This window comes from Triturus cristatus, chromosome 12, assembly GCF_964204655.1.
Source record: "Triturus cristatus chromosome 12, aTriCri1.1, whole genome shotgun sequence".
NCBI lineage: Eukaryota > Metazoa > Chordata > Amphibia > Caudata > Salamandridae > Triturus > Triturus cristatus.
The window spans coordinates 94339821-94354196 of NC_140595.1; the positions used below are offsets into that span (position 1 = coordinate 94339821).

At 50.1% G+C, this 14376-nt stretch overlaps 1 protein-coding gene across 1 annotated transcript in view; it reads left to right on the top strand.

The window, feature by feature from the left end:
• Positions 1–1766: 1766 nt before the first annotated feature.
• Positions 1767–14376, top strand: part of LOC146772700 (cortexin-3-like) — a 46688-nt gene continuing 34078 nt past the window's right edge. The window contains exon 1 of the mRNA XM_085639843.1: positions 1767–1979. The gene's annotated coding sequence lies outside the window, so the exon portion shown is untranslated. The remainder of the gene's footprint in view (positions 1980–14376) is intronic.

A 14376-nucleotide genomic window follows, 5' to 3' on the forward strand; every position in this document is an offset into this window, starting at 1 on the left:
GTCTTCAGTGGAGCGAGGTCGTCTGCGCAGTTGGTGATCCATCTTGTGAGGTTGTTGGCGGCTTGGTTGGGGTTCGTTGAGCTGGCGGGAGGGTTCTGGCTCAGGGATGTGGCTAGCTGGTCGGTGGTGATCTTGTTCCAGCTTCTGCGGGGAACCTGTTGCGGGTGGTGGTGGAGCGTGGTCCTTCTGAAGCTGAATTGGACGCAGCTGTGGTCTGTCCAGTGGAGTCCGGTGGCATGGCTGAAGGAGATGTCCTTGCTGGAGGAGAAGACGGGGTCAAGCGTGTGGCCGGCGTAGTGGGTGGGGATGGTCACCAGTTGCTTGAGTCCGAGGTTGGCGAGGTTGTCCAGCAGGGTGGTGGTGTTGCTGTCGTTGTTGTTCTCTAGGTGGAAGTTGAGGTCCCCTAGGAGGATGTAGTCAGCGGAGGGGAGGGCGTGCGGGCTGATGAAGTCGGCGATGTCTTCGCTGAATTGTGTGCGCGGTCCCGGGGGTCTGTAGATGAGGGTGCCTCTGAGGGTGGTCTTGGGGTCGGTGTGTATCTGGAAGTGCAGGTGTTCGGCAGCTGTGAGGGTGTCGTCGGAGTTGGTCGTGATGCGGGTGGTGTTCTTGTGGACGATGGCGATGCCTCCTCCTGTCTGGTTGACGCGGTCCTTCTGGGTGATCTTGTATCCGTCCGGGATGGCGATGGCGATGTCGGGCGCTGAGGAGGCGTTCATCCATGTTTCCGTGAGGAAGGCGACGTCTGGAGATGTGGAGTCGAGGAGGTTCCAGAGCTCCACGGCGTGTCTGTGGACGGAGCGGGTGTTGAGGAGGATGCACTTCAGGTGGTTGCTGCTGGGGGTCGGCTTGGCGGGTGCGGTACAGGTCCGGATGCAGGAGAACTTGCAGGATTGGCAGGTGAAGGGTCCGTGGGTGCGTCCTGGGGTGGCTCGGTGGCAGCCGGGGATTCGGCCGGTGTTGAGTGGGTTGAGGGTGGCGGTGTCGTAAGTCCGGCGGGCGGGCTGGCCTCTTCGGGGGCCAGGGGTTCTGGCGCTGGGCACGGTCCAGGCGTGGACGGGCGCAGACAGGCTTACCTTTGGCGCGCCTTCGGCGCACAATCGGCGCGCTCGCTGCGCGTCAACGCTGCACGTACGCATGCACTCTGCCATAAATGGAGAGTGGGGGGGGGCGGGACGAGGGAGGAGCAGCTGGGAGGCGGGAGCGGGGTGGCGAGTGGGGGGGAACAATGCTGTGATGCTAGAGGGAGCGGGGGTGGGGCCGCGGGGGAGCAGCGGCAGGGAGCTGGGTGGGGCAGCGGCACCGAGGTGCAGGGGAGAACTGGAGCGACAAGGGGCAACAAAAACCAACACGAGGAGGGACGAGAAAAACGGCAAAGAAACAATACAGAATACAATGAGAAAAAAGAAGCAGGCACAGAGGGAAAGTCAGGGGCAGGGGGCCAGACCTAACAGGGGCACAAAACTACTCTTGGAAGCGGCGGCGGCAGCGGGAGGAGAACGGCCACACTCGGGGTGGGCCACACGGCAGGAGGAGCGACCGGACTGACCAGGTCAGGTCAGGTCACAGCTCCATGCCCGTGAGCCTCGCCTAAAGTACTCTTGTGGGAGGGAGGAGCAGCTGGGAGGCGGGAGCGGGGTGGCGAGTGGGGGGGAACGATGCGGTGATGCTAGAGGGAGCGGGGGTGGGGCCGCGGGGGAGCAGCGGCAGGGAGCGGGATGGGGCAGCGGCACCGAGGTGCAGGGGAGAACTGGAGCGACAAGGGGCAACAAAAACCAACACGAGGAGGGACGAGAAAAACGGCAAAGAAACAATACAGAATACAATGAGAAAAAAGAAGCAGTCACAGAGGGAAAGTCAGGGGCAGGGGGCCAGACCTAACAGAGGCACAAAACAACTCTTGGCAGCGGCGGCGGCAGCGGGAGGAGAACGGCCACACTCGGGGTGGGCCACGCGGCAGGAGGAGCGACCGGATTGACCAGGTCAGGTCAGCATAAAGCATATCATCGCTGGTTATTATTCCTATCAGTTCCATATAGCATATCCTCGCTGGATATTATTCCTATCAGGTCCATAGAGCATATCATCACTGGTTATTATTCCAGCCAGGTGCACAGAGCATATCATTGCTGGTTATTAATCCTACTGTGTGCACAAAGCATATGATTGTTGGTTATTATTCCAATCACGTGCACAGAGCATATCGTCTCTAGATATTAATCCGATCAGGTGCATACAGCATATCATCGCTGGCTAGTATTCCAATTAGGTGCATGGAGCATATCATATCTGGTTATCCTTCCTATCAGGTGCTCAGAACGTATCATTGCTGTTTATTATTCCTGTGGCTGCATAGGGCACATCATCGCTGGCTATTATTCCTATCAGGTCCACAGAGCATCAATCGCTGGCTCTTATTCCAATCATGTACATAGAGCATATCATCACTGGATATCATTCCTACCATGTGCACAGAGCATATAATCCCTGGTTAGTATTCCTATGAGGTCCACAGAGCACATCTACACTGTTTATTATTCCATTTAGGTCCATAGAGCACATAGTCACTGGTTATTATTTCAATCGGGTGCATACAGCACATCATTACTGGTTATTTGTCCTATCAGGTGCATATAGCATATCAACGCTCAATATTTTTCCTACTGTGTGCACAGAGCATATGAAGGTGGTTAATATTCCAATCATGTGCACAGAGCACATCATCGCTGGTTATTATTCCAATCAGGTGCATGGAGCATATCAGATCAGGTTATCATTCCTCTCAGTTGCTCAGTGCATTTCATTGCTGGTTATTATTCCTATCAGGTCCACAGAACATACCATCGCTGGCTATTATTCCAATCATGTGCATAGAGCAGATCATACTGAATATTATTCCTACAATGTGCACAGAGCATATAATCCCTGGTTAGTATTCCTATGAGGTCCACAGAGCACATCTTCTCTGGTTATTATTCCATTCAGGTCCATAGAGCACATAATCACTGGTTATTATTCCAATCGGGTGCATACAGCACATAATTTCTGGTTATTTTTTTCCTATCATGTGCATATAGCATATCATCGCTGGATATTATTCCTACTGTGTGCACAGAGCTTATGATTGCTGGTTATTATTCCAACCGCGTGCATAGATCCTATCGTCGCTGGTTATTATTCCTATCAGCTGTATAAAGCATATCATCGCTGGCTATTATTCCTATCAGGTGCAGAGGGCATATCATTGCTGGTTATTCCTTTCAGATGCACAGCGCGTCAAATCGCTGGCTGTTATTCCTATCAGCTCCATAGAGCATACCATTGCTGACTGGTATTTCTGCCGTGTGCACAGAGCATAAAATCGCTGGTTATTATTCCTATCAGATCCAAAGAGAGCATCATTGCTGGTTATTATTCCAGTCAGGTGCACAGAGCATATCATTGCTGGTTATTACTCCTACTGTGTGCACAGAGCATATAATCTCTGGTTATTATTCCTATCAGGTCCATAGAGAATATAATCACTTTGTATTATTCCTTTCAGCTGCATAAAGCATATCATTGCTGGATATTTTTCCAATCAGTTCCAGAGAGCATATAGTATCTGGTTATCATTCCTATTAGGTGCTCAGAGCAAATCATTGCTGGTTATTATTCCTATCAGATGTGTAGAGCATAACATTGCTGGCTATTATTCCTCTCAGGTCCACAGAGGATACCATCGCTGGCTATTATTCCAATCATGTGCATAGAGCATATCATCACTGGATACAATACTACCATGTGCACAGAGCATATAATCGCTAGTTAGTATTCCTATTAGGACAACAGAGCACATAATCACTGGTCATTATTCCTATCGGGTGCATACAATATATCATTGATGGTTATTTTTCCCATCAGGTGCATATAGCATATCAGCGCTAGATATTATTCCTACTGTGTGCACAGAGCATATGATAGCTGGTTATTATTCCAATCACGTGCACAGACCACATTGTCGCTGGTTATTATTCCTATCAGGTGCATTAGTATATCATCACTGGCTAGTATTCCAATCAGGTGCATGGAGCCTATAATGTTTGGTTATTATTCCTATCAGATGCATAGAGCATATCATCACTGGGTATTATTCCTATCAGCTCCATATAGTATATCATCATTGGTCATTATTCGTACCATGTGCACAGAGCATATAATAACTGGTTAGTATTCCTATCAGGTCCATAGAGCACATCATTGCTGGTTATTACGATCAGGTGCATACAGCATATCATCGTTGGTTATTATTCCTATCAGGTGCATATAGCATATCATCACTGGACATTATTCCTACGGTGAGCACAGAGCATTTAATCCCAGGTTATTATTCCCATCAGGTCCACAGAGCATACCGTTGCTGGTTATTATTCCTATCAGGTCCATAGAGCATATCATCACTGGTTATTATTCCAGTGAGGTGCATAGAGCATATCATCACTGGTTATTATTCCAGTGACGTGCATAGAGCATATCATCACTGGTTATTATTCCAGTGAGGTGCATAGAGCATATCATCACTGGTTATTATTCCAGTGAGGTGGATAGAGCATATCATCGCTGGTTATTACTCCAGTGAGGTGCATAGAGCATATCATTGCTGGTTATTATTCCAGTGAGGCGCATATAGCATATCATCGCTGGTTATTATTCCAGTGAGGTGCATAGAGCATATCATTGCTGGTTATTATTCCAGTGAGGTGCATAGAGCATATCATCACTGGTTATTATTCAACACCATCAACAGCCAAACAGAACAGGCAAAGATGCAACAACTAATATCACCTGCCCACAGTTATTCAACTGCCCATCTTTCTTTCTTTCTACTTCTTCAGTTTGCAGCCTACTTGAACATTCCAAAACCCCTGCATGAAAATCCCTTGATGTATAGCTATGGATGATTCTTGCTCCTGTGTTTGTGTTTGAATGGTCCTCTCCTTACACTCCATCCTCTGCGGCCTTAGTTCCTTTAAGTGTACTCAAGCCATTTACTTGCCTGCTGCCCTACTCTCTACTAAACTTCGGTAAACTCCCCATACCCCTCATAACAAATCATAAACTCTCCTCCTGAGTGACCTATCATGCGTCACTTAACCTTTAGTTACCTATCTGCTTACCCCACTCCCATAAATCGCATATTCTCCTTGTGTGTAACTTCTCTTAGCAAGAACCCAACATCTAACCTCCTCCACCCTATGTATTTACTCATCCCTTTTCCACTTGCTGGTACACACTCTAATAACTACACCTAACTCCGATTAACGTAAATAAATCACCCTCTTGAAAATAGAGATAATGTGTCAGTTCCCATAGAGCACAAGACCGACCCATTAACCTACAAATGTACAATAATAACCACCACTGGATTAACCACTAAATTTGGGTTACAGAGAAACGTGCCCTGTCAGAGCTACCAAGCACTATATAAATGCAAACACAATCCATGACACGTCATTGCCTTATTACTATTCATGCTGCATGCCATGGCTGTTCTCTAGAGTGCATTGACCTGCTTAAAAAGCCCTAGGTTCCCTCTCTTTGTAGACATGTTCTCTAGAGTGCACATCGCATGTCACTCTCTGGTTATTACTTCTGCAGTATAAACAGCATGGGTCACTGCCTTGCCAGAAGCTATCTCGTGTGCACTAGGCACGCCATCGCCTAGTTATTATTGCTAAGGTGTGACCCGGAAGCATTCTCCAGGGAGGATGATGTGAACAGCTTTTGTCTGTGATTCCACTGGGGATGGTGCCAATTACATCATCCGGCACTGCCATTGAATCCCTGGGCGCGAGCTTGGTCTGGCCTAGTGCAGGAAGTACGGCGACAGAGACGGGCGTGGAAAGTAATGGAGGTGAGGTTGGGAGGTGAAAAAAAGCGCTACTTCATGTGGAGACATCCTTCCCCAATAAGGGGTACCTCATGTGGAAACACCCTATACCAATCAGGGTGCACTACGTCATGTGACGACGTCCTTCACCAATCAAGAGGCGATACCTCACGTGGAGACATCCTTCACCTTTCAAGGGGTGCTACGTCATGTGGAGATGTCCTTCACCAATCAAAGGGTGCTACCTCATGTGCAAATTCACCAATAAAGGGGCCCTACCTCATGTGGAGAGGCCCTTCACCAATCAAGGCGCACTACATCATGTGGAGATATCCTTTACCTTTCAAGGGGTGCTACGTAGGCCTGGGCGAAGCACTACGCTACGCTCGCGTAGTTTGCGAAGTTTGCGCTACTTCGCACTACGCGAACTGCACGTAGCACAGTGCGAACACACGTAGCGTAGTGTTGCGTAGTGCTGCGGTCATTTTTTGCTTGCTCGCGGTCCTCAACATCAAGTTGGCGACCGCGAGCAAGCAAAATGACATCCCGGCGAGACTTTTTCCTTGTTCGCGATCAGCAACTGCAAGTTGGCGATCGCGAGCATGGAAAATAAACCTCCCAGCGAGATTCCCAACGCGAGGAGGTCAGGTTTCTCATTGCGAGTGGTCGCGTATGCTCGCGATGAGAAACTACCAGTTCGCGTTGAGAAAGCTGAAGCTCGAGTAAAAATCTACTAGAGCAGCAGAAAACTACAGCTCGCACTGTGCAAGATGCCATTTTCAATGATTGCACAGTGCCGGTTGCTTGTCCGCACTGTGCAATCATTGAAAACAACATCTTGCACAGTGCGAACATGTTACTACGCAGTTCGCGAAGTGCTACGCGTAGCTCGCGTAGTGCGAACTTCACTTTGCGTAGCTTCGCGAAGTGCTACTTCGCGAACTACGCCCACCCTTAGTGCTACATCATTATTGAGACGTCCTTCACCAATCAAGGGGCCCTACCTCATGTTGAGACGTCCTTCACCAATCAAGGGGCCCTACCTCATGTTGAGACGTCCTTCACCAATCAAGGGGCACTACCTCATGCTGAGGCATCCTATACCAATCAATGGCCGCTACCTCATGTGGAGGCACCCTATACCAATCAAGGGGTGCTACCTCATGTGGAGACATCCTTCACCAATCAAGGGGCCCTACCTCATGTGGAGGCACCCTATACCAATCAAGGGGTGCTACCTCACATGGAGACGTCCTTCACCAATCAAGGGACGCTACGTCATGTGGAGACATCCTTCTCCAGTCAAGGTGCGCCACCTCACATGGAGACGTCCTTCATCAATCAAGGGGAGCTACCTCATGTGGAGGCACCCTATACCAATCAAGGGGTGCTCCCTCACATGGAGACGTCCTTCACCAATCAAGGGACGCTACGTCATGTGGAGACATCCTTCTCCAGTCAAGGTGCGCCACCTCATGTGGAGATGTCCTTCATCAATCAAGGGGCGCTACCTCATGTGGAGGCACCCTATACCAATCAAGGGGTGCTACCTCGCATGGAGACGTCCTTCACCAATCAAGGGGCGCTGCGTCATGTGGAGACATCCTTCTCCAGTCAAGGTGCGCCACCTCACGTGGAGACGTCCTTCATCAATCAAGGGGAGCTACCTCATGTGGAGACATCCTATACCAATCAAGGGGCACTATGTCATGTGGAGACATCCTTCACCAATCAAGGAGCGCTACCTCATGAGGAGATGTCCTTCTCCAGTCAGGGGGGGACACTACCTCATGTGGAGACATCATTCCCCGATTGGGGGCGCTACATCATGTGGAGACGTCCTTCACCAATCAAGAGGCACTACATCATGTGGAGACATCCTTCACCTTTCAAGGGGTGCTACGTCATGTGGAGATGTCCTTCACCAATCAAAGGACGTACCTCATGTGAAGACATCCTTCACCAATCAAGGGGCGCTACCTTATGTGGAGATGTCCTATACCAATCAAGGTGCGCTACGTCATGTGGAGACATCCTTTTACAATCGAGGGGCGCTATCTCATGTGGAGACATCCTTCACCCATCGAGGAGCGCTACCTCATGTGGAGACGTCCTTCCCCAGTCATGGGGACGCTACCTCATGTGGAAACACCTTCCCCAATCAGGGGGCGCTACGTCATGTGGAGACATCCTTCACCAATCGAAGGCGCTACCTCATGTGGAAACATCCTATACTAATCAGGGTGTGCTACGTCTTGTGGAGACATCCTTCACCAATCAAGAGGCAATACCTCATGTGGATACGTACTTCTCCAATCAAGAGGCGCTACATCATGTGGAGACATCCTTCACCTTTCAAGGGGTGCTACCTCATGTAAAGACATCCTTCACCAATCAAGGGGCGCTACCTCATGTGAAGACATCCTATACCAATCAAGGGGTGCTACCTCATGTGGAGACGTCCTTCACCAATCAAGGGGCGCTACGACATGTGGAGACATCCTTCTCCAGTCAAGGTGCGCCACCTCACGTGGAGACGTCCTTCATCAATCAAGGGGAGCTACCTCATGTGGAGACATCCTTCACCAATCAAGGGGCCCTACCTCATGTGGAGACGTCCTTCACCAATCAAGGGGCGCTACCTCATGTGGAGGCACCCTATACCAATCAAGGGGTGCTACCTCACATGGAGACATCCTTCACCAATCAAGGGACGCTACGTCATGTGGAGACATCCTTCTCCAGTCAAGGTGCGCCACCTCATGTGGAGATGTCCTTCATCAATCAAGGGGCGCTACCTCATGTGGAGGCACCCTATACCAATCAAGGGGTGCTACCTCGCATGGAGACGTCCTTCACCAATCAAGGGGCGCTGCGTCATGTGGAGACATCCTTCTCCAGTCAAGGTGAGCCACCTCACGTGGAGACGTCCTTCATCAATCAAGGGGAGCTACCTCATGTGGAGACATCCTTTACCAATCAAGGGGCGCTACCTCATGTGGAGACATCCTTTACCAATCAAGGTGGTTTGGAGGACTTGTATAAGCTAGATGGCTGTGATTCGGTTCTAGGCTGGATTGCAAGGTCCTTGTGTCTGTTCCGCCATTCACTTCATCAAGACACCATCGAAGGAGCCTCATTTCAATGGGCACAGACCTTATCCAGGGCTGTAGCTCCAAGGGTGGGCTCGGAAGCAGGACTGGGCCTCGCACTTTATTGCCAGCCACCCCTCAAAATTATTTTGACATACTCAGTGCTTAATGCGTGCCTGTAGTGAGCACAGAAACTAATGTTTAGGTGTTTTGCATCATTAGACGTTGACCCAGAGCAAAATGGAGAAAAGCAGAAAACGAGAAAGGGGGAGACAAATAGGAAAACAGTGTCAAACGTAGAAAGCAAGGAAGAAAAAGAACCTGCAAGGGTGAGCTTAAGAGACAAGAAGTGTAGAGCGTGGAAGAAGAGACATGAGGTGGAATTAAAACAAGGCATCCTTGGCATCTGGCAACTACCACATCTGGCAACGCAGGCGTAGGGTCCCTAAGAAAAACTTTGGGCCACTGCACTGATGGTCTTACAAATAAACAGAGCTTGAGGAGATTCCCCTTCTGTGCTAATGAAGTCTTCGATCATTAAAATTCTGTATATTGTGCTCATAGCAGGTGCCTTTAACTTTTGTACTGTGTGCCCGGTGCCAATATTAAATGACGTCACTGAGATATCCATCATTTTGGCCCTCATTACAAGTTCCAGTTTAAATTGTAAGCCTCGTGCAAGCATCACTTAGCACAGGGGTCGGGATTCTGAGCTGTGTGATAATCAGCAGGCCCTCGTAGTTTTCCACATCTCCAGGAGAGAACACCTCTTTGGGGTTGATGTGTATCTACAGCCTATGTTACACATTATCAGGGGAAAACATCTCTATAGTCTTGGTGTAAACCCACTGCCTGTGTTCCACATTCCCTGGAGAGAACTCCTCGGTGTGTATCCACTGCCTGTGTTCCGTGTTCCCTGTGAGATAGAACTCCTCTGTGTGCCGGTGTGTATCCACTGCCTGTGTTCCCTGAGAGATAGAACTTCTCTGTGTGTTGGTGTGTATCCACTGCCTGTGTTCTGTGTTCCCTGGAGAGAACTCCTCTGTGTGTTGGTGTGTATCCACTGCCTGTGTTCCCTGAGAGATAGAACTTCTCTGTGTGTTGGTGTGTATCCACTGCCTGTGTTCCGTGTTCCCTGGAGAGAACTCCTCTGTGTGTTGGTGTGTATCCACTGCCTGTGTTCCGTGTTCCCTGGAGAGAACTCCTCTGTGTGTTGGTGTGTCTCCACTGCCTGTGTTCCGTGTTCCCTGGAGAGAACTCCTCTGTGTGTTGGTGTGTATCCCCTGCCTGTGTTCCGTGTTCCCTGGAGAGAACTCCTCTGTGTGTTGGTGTGTATCCACTGCCTGTGTTCCGTGTTCTCTGGAGAGAACTCCTCGGTGTGTCTGTGTGTATCCACTGCCTGTGTTCCCTGAGAGATAGAACTCCTCTGTGTGTAGGTGTTTATCCACTGCCTGTGTTCCGTGTTCTATGAGAGATAGAACTCCTCTGTGTGTTGGTGTGTATCCACTGCCTGTGTTCCGTGTTCCCTGAGAGATAGAACTCCTCTGTGTGTTGGTGTGTATCCACTGCCTGTGTTCCCTGAGAGATAGAACTCCTCTGTGTGTTGGTGTGTATCCACTGCCTGTGTTCCGTGTTCCCTGAGAGATAGAACTCCTCTGTGTGTTGGTGTATATACATTGCCTGTGTTCCGTGTTCCCTGGAGCGAACTCCTCTGTGTGTATCCGCTGCCTGTGTTCCCTGAGAGATAGAACTCCTCTGTGTGTTGGTGTGTATCCACTGCCTGTGTTCCCTGTTCCCGGAGAGATAGAGCTCCTCTGTGTGTATCCACTGCCTGTGTTCCTTGAGAGATCGAACTCCTCTGTGTGTTGGTGTATATCCACTGCCTGTGTTCCCTGTTCCCGGAGAGATAGAACTCCTCTGTGTGTATCCACTGCCTGTGTTCCTTGAGAGATCGAACTCCTCTGTGTGTTGGTGTGTATACACTGCCTGTGTTCTGTGTTCCCTGGAGAGAACTCCTCTGTGTGTTGGTGTGTATCCACTGCCTGTGTTCCCGGAGAGATAGAACTCCTCTGTGTGTATCCACTGCCTGTGTTCCTTGAGAGATCGAACTCCTCTGTGTGTTGGTGTGTATCCTTTGCCTGTGTTCCCTGAGACATAGAACTCCTCTGTGTGTTGGTGTGTATCCACTGCCTGTGTTCCGTGTTCCCTGGAGAGAACTCCTGTGTGTTGGTGTGTATCCACTGCCTGTGTTCTGTGTTCCCTGGAGAGAACTCCTCTGTGTGTTGGTGTGTATCCACTGCCTGTGTCCCGTGTTCCCTGGAGAGAACTCCTCTGTGTGTTGGTGTGTATCCACTGCCTGTGTTCCGTGTTCCCTGGAGAGATCTCCTCTGTGTGTTGGTGTGTCTCCACTGCCTGTGTTCCGTGTTCCCTGGAGAGAACTCCTCTGTGTGTTGGTGTGTATCCACTGCCTGTGTTCCGTGTTCCCTGGAGAGAACTCCTCTGTGTGTTGGTGTGTATCCACTGCCTGTGTTCCGTGTTCCCTGGAGAGAACTCCTCTGTGTGTTGGTGTGTCTCCACTGCCTGTGTTCCGTGTTCTCTGGAGAGAACTCCTCTGTGTGTTGGTGTGTATCCACTGTCTGTGTTCCCTGAGAGATAGAACTCGTCTGTGTGTAGGTGTTTATCCACTGCCTGTGTTTCGTGTTCCCTGAGAGATAGAACTCCTCTGTGTGTTGGTGTGTATCCACTGCCTGTGTTCCGTGTTCCCTGGAGCGAACTCCTCTGTGTGTATCCGCTGCCTGTGTTCCCTGAGAGATAGAACTCCTCTGTGTGTTGGTGTGTATCCACTGCCTGTGTTCCCTGTTCCCGGAAAGATAGAGCTCCTCTGTGTGTATCCACTGCCTGTGTTCCTTGAGAGATCGAACTCCTCTGTGTGTTGGTGTGTATCCACAGCCTGTGTTCCCTGTTCCCGGAGAGATAGAACTCCTCTGTGTGTATCCACTGCCTGTGTTCCATGAGAGATCGAACTCCTCTGTGTGTTGGTGTGTATCCACTGCCTGTGTTCTGTGTTCCCTGGAGAGAACTCCTCTGTGTGTTGGTGTGTATCCACTGCCTGTGTTCTGTGTTCCCGGAGAGATAGAACTCCTCTGTGTGTATCCACTGCCTGTGTTCTTTGAGAGATCGAACTCCTCTGTGTGTTGGTGTGTATCCACTGCCTGTGTTCCCTGAGATATAGAACTCCTCTGTGTATTGGTGTGTATCCACAGCCTGTGTTCTGTGTTCCCTGGAGAAAACTCCTCTGTGTGTTGGTATGTATCCACTGCCTGTGTTCTGTGTTCCCTGGAGAGAACTCCTCTGTGTGTTAGTGTGTATCCACTGCCTGGGTTCTGTGTTCCCTGGAGAGAACTCCTCTGTGTGTTGGTGTGTATCCACTGCCTTTGTTCTGTGTTCCCTAGAGAGAGAACTCCTCTGTGTGTTGGTGTGTATCCACTGCCTGTGTTCCCGGAGAGATAGAACTCCTCTGTGTGTATCCACTGCCTGTGTTCCTTGAGAGATCGAACTCCTCTGTGTGTTGGTGTGTATCCACTGCCTGTGTTCCCTGAGAGATAGAACTCCTCTGTGTGTTGGTGTGTATCCACTGCCTGTGTTCCGTGTTCCCTGGAGAGAACTCCTGTGTGTTGGTGTGTATCCACTGCCTGTGTTCTGTGTTCCCTGGAGAGAACTCCTCTGTGTGTTGGTGTGTATCCACTGCCTGTGTTCCGTGTTCCCTGGAGAGATCTCCTCTGTGTGTTGGTGTGTCTCCACTGCCTGTGTTCCGTGTTCCCTTGTGAGAACTCCTCTGTGTGTTGGTGTGTATCCACTGCCTGTGTTCCGTGTTCCCTGGAGAGAACTCCTCTGTGTGTTGGTGTGTATCCACTGCCTGTGTTCCGTGTTCCCTGGAGAGAACTCCTCTGTGTGTTGGTGTGTCTCCACTGCCTGTGTTCCGTGTTCTCTGGAGAGAACTCCTCTGTGTGTTGGTGTGTATCCACTGTCTTTGTTCCCTGAGAGATAGAACTCGTCTGTGTGTAGGTTATATCCACTGCCTGTGTTCCGCGTTCCCTGAGAGATAGAACTCCTCTGTGTGTTGGTGTGTATCCACTGCCTGTGTTCCGTGTTCCCTGGAGCGAACTCCTCTGTGTGTATCCGCTGCCTGTGTTCTCTGAGAGATAGAATTCCTCTGTGTGTTGGTGTGTATCCACTGCCTGTGTTCCCTGTTCCCGGAAAGATAGAGCTCCTCTGTGTGTATCCACTGCCTGTGTTCCCTGAGAGATAGAACTCCTCTGTGTGTTGGTGTGTATCCACTGCCTGTGTTCTGTGTTCCCTGGAGAGAACTCCTCTGTGTGTTGGTGTGTATCCACTGCCTGTGTTCCGTGTTCCCTGAGATAGAACTCCTCTGTGTGTTGGTGTGTATCCACTGACTGTGTTCCGTGTTCCCTGAGAGATAGAACTCCTATGTGTTGGTGTGTATCCACGGCCTGTGTTCACTGAGAGATAGAACTCCTGTGTGTTGGTGTGTATCCGCTGCCTGTGTTCCGTGTTCCCTGGAGAGAACTCCTCTGTATGTTGGTGTGTATCCACTGCCTGTGTTCCGTGTTCCCTGGAGAGAACTCCTCTGTGTGTTTGTATGTATCCACTGCCTGTGTTCCGTGTTCCCTGGAGAGAACTCCTCTGTGTGTTGGTGTGTATCCACTGCCTGTGTTCTGTGTTCCCTGGAGAGAACTCCTGTGTGTGTTGGTGTGTATCCACTGCCTGTGTTCCGTGTTCCCTGGAGAGAACTCCTCTGTGTGTTTGTGTGTATTCACTGCCTGTGTTCCGTGTTCCCGGAGAGATAGAGCTCCTCTGTGTGTATCCACTGCCTGTGTTCCGTGTTCCCTGGAGAGAACTCATCTGTGTGTATCCACTGCCTGTGTTCCCTGAGAGATAGAACTGCTCTGTGTGTATCCACTGCCTGTGTTCCGTGTTCCCTGGAGAGAACTCCTCTGTGTGTATCCACTGCCTGTGTTCCTTGAGAGATCGAACTCCTCTGTGTGTTGGTGTGTATCCACTGCCTGTGTTCCGTGTTCCCTGTAGAGAACTCCTCTGTGTGTATCCACTGCCTGTGTTCCCTGAGAGATAGAACTCCTCTGTGTGTTGGTATGTATCCACTGCCTATATTCTGTGTTCCCTGGAGAGAACTCCTGTGTGTTGGTGTGTATCCACTGCCTGTGTTCCGTGTTCCCTAGAGAGAACTCCTCTGTGCGTATCCACTGCCTGTGTTCCCTGAGAGATAGAACTCCTCTGTGTGTTGGTATGTATCCACTGCCTGTGTTCCATGTTCCCTGAGAGATAGAACTCCTCTGGGTGTTGGTGTGTAACCACTGCCTGTGTTCCGTGTTCCCTGGA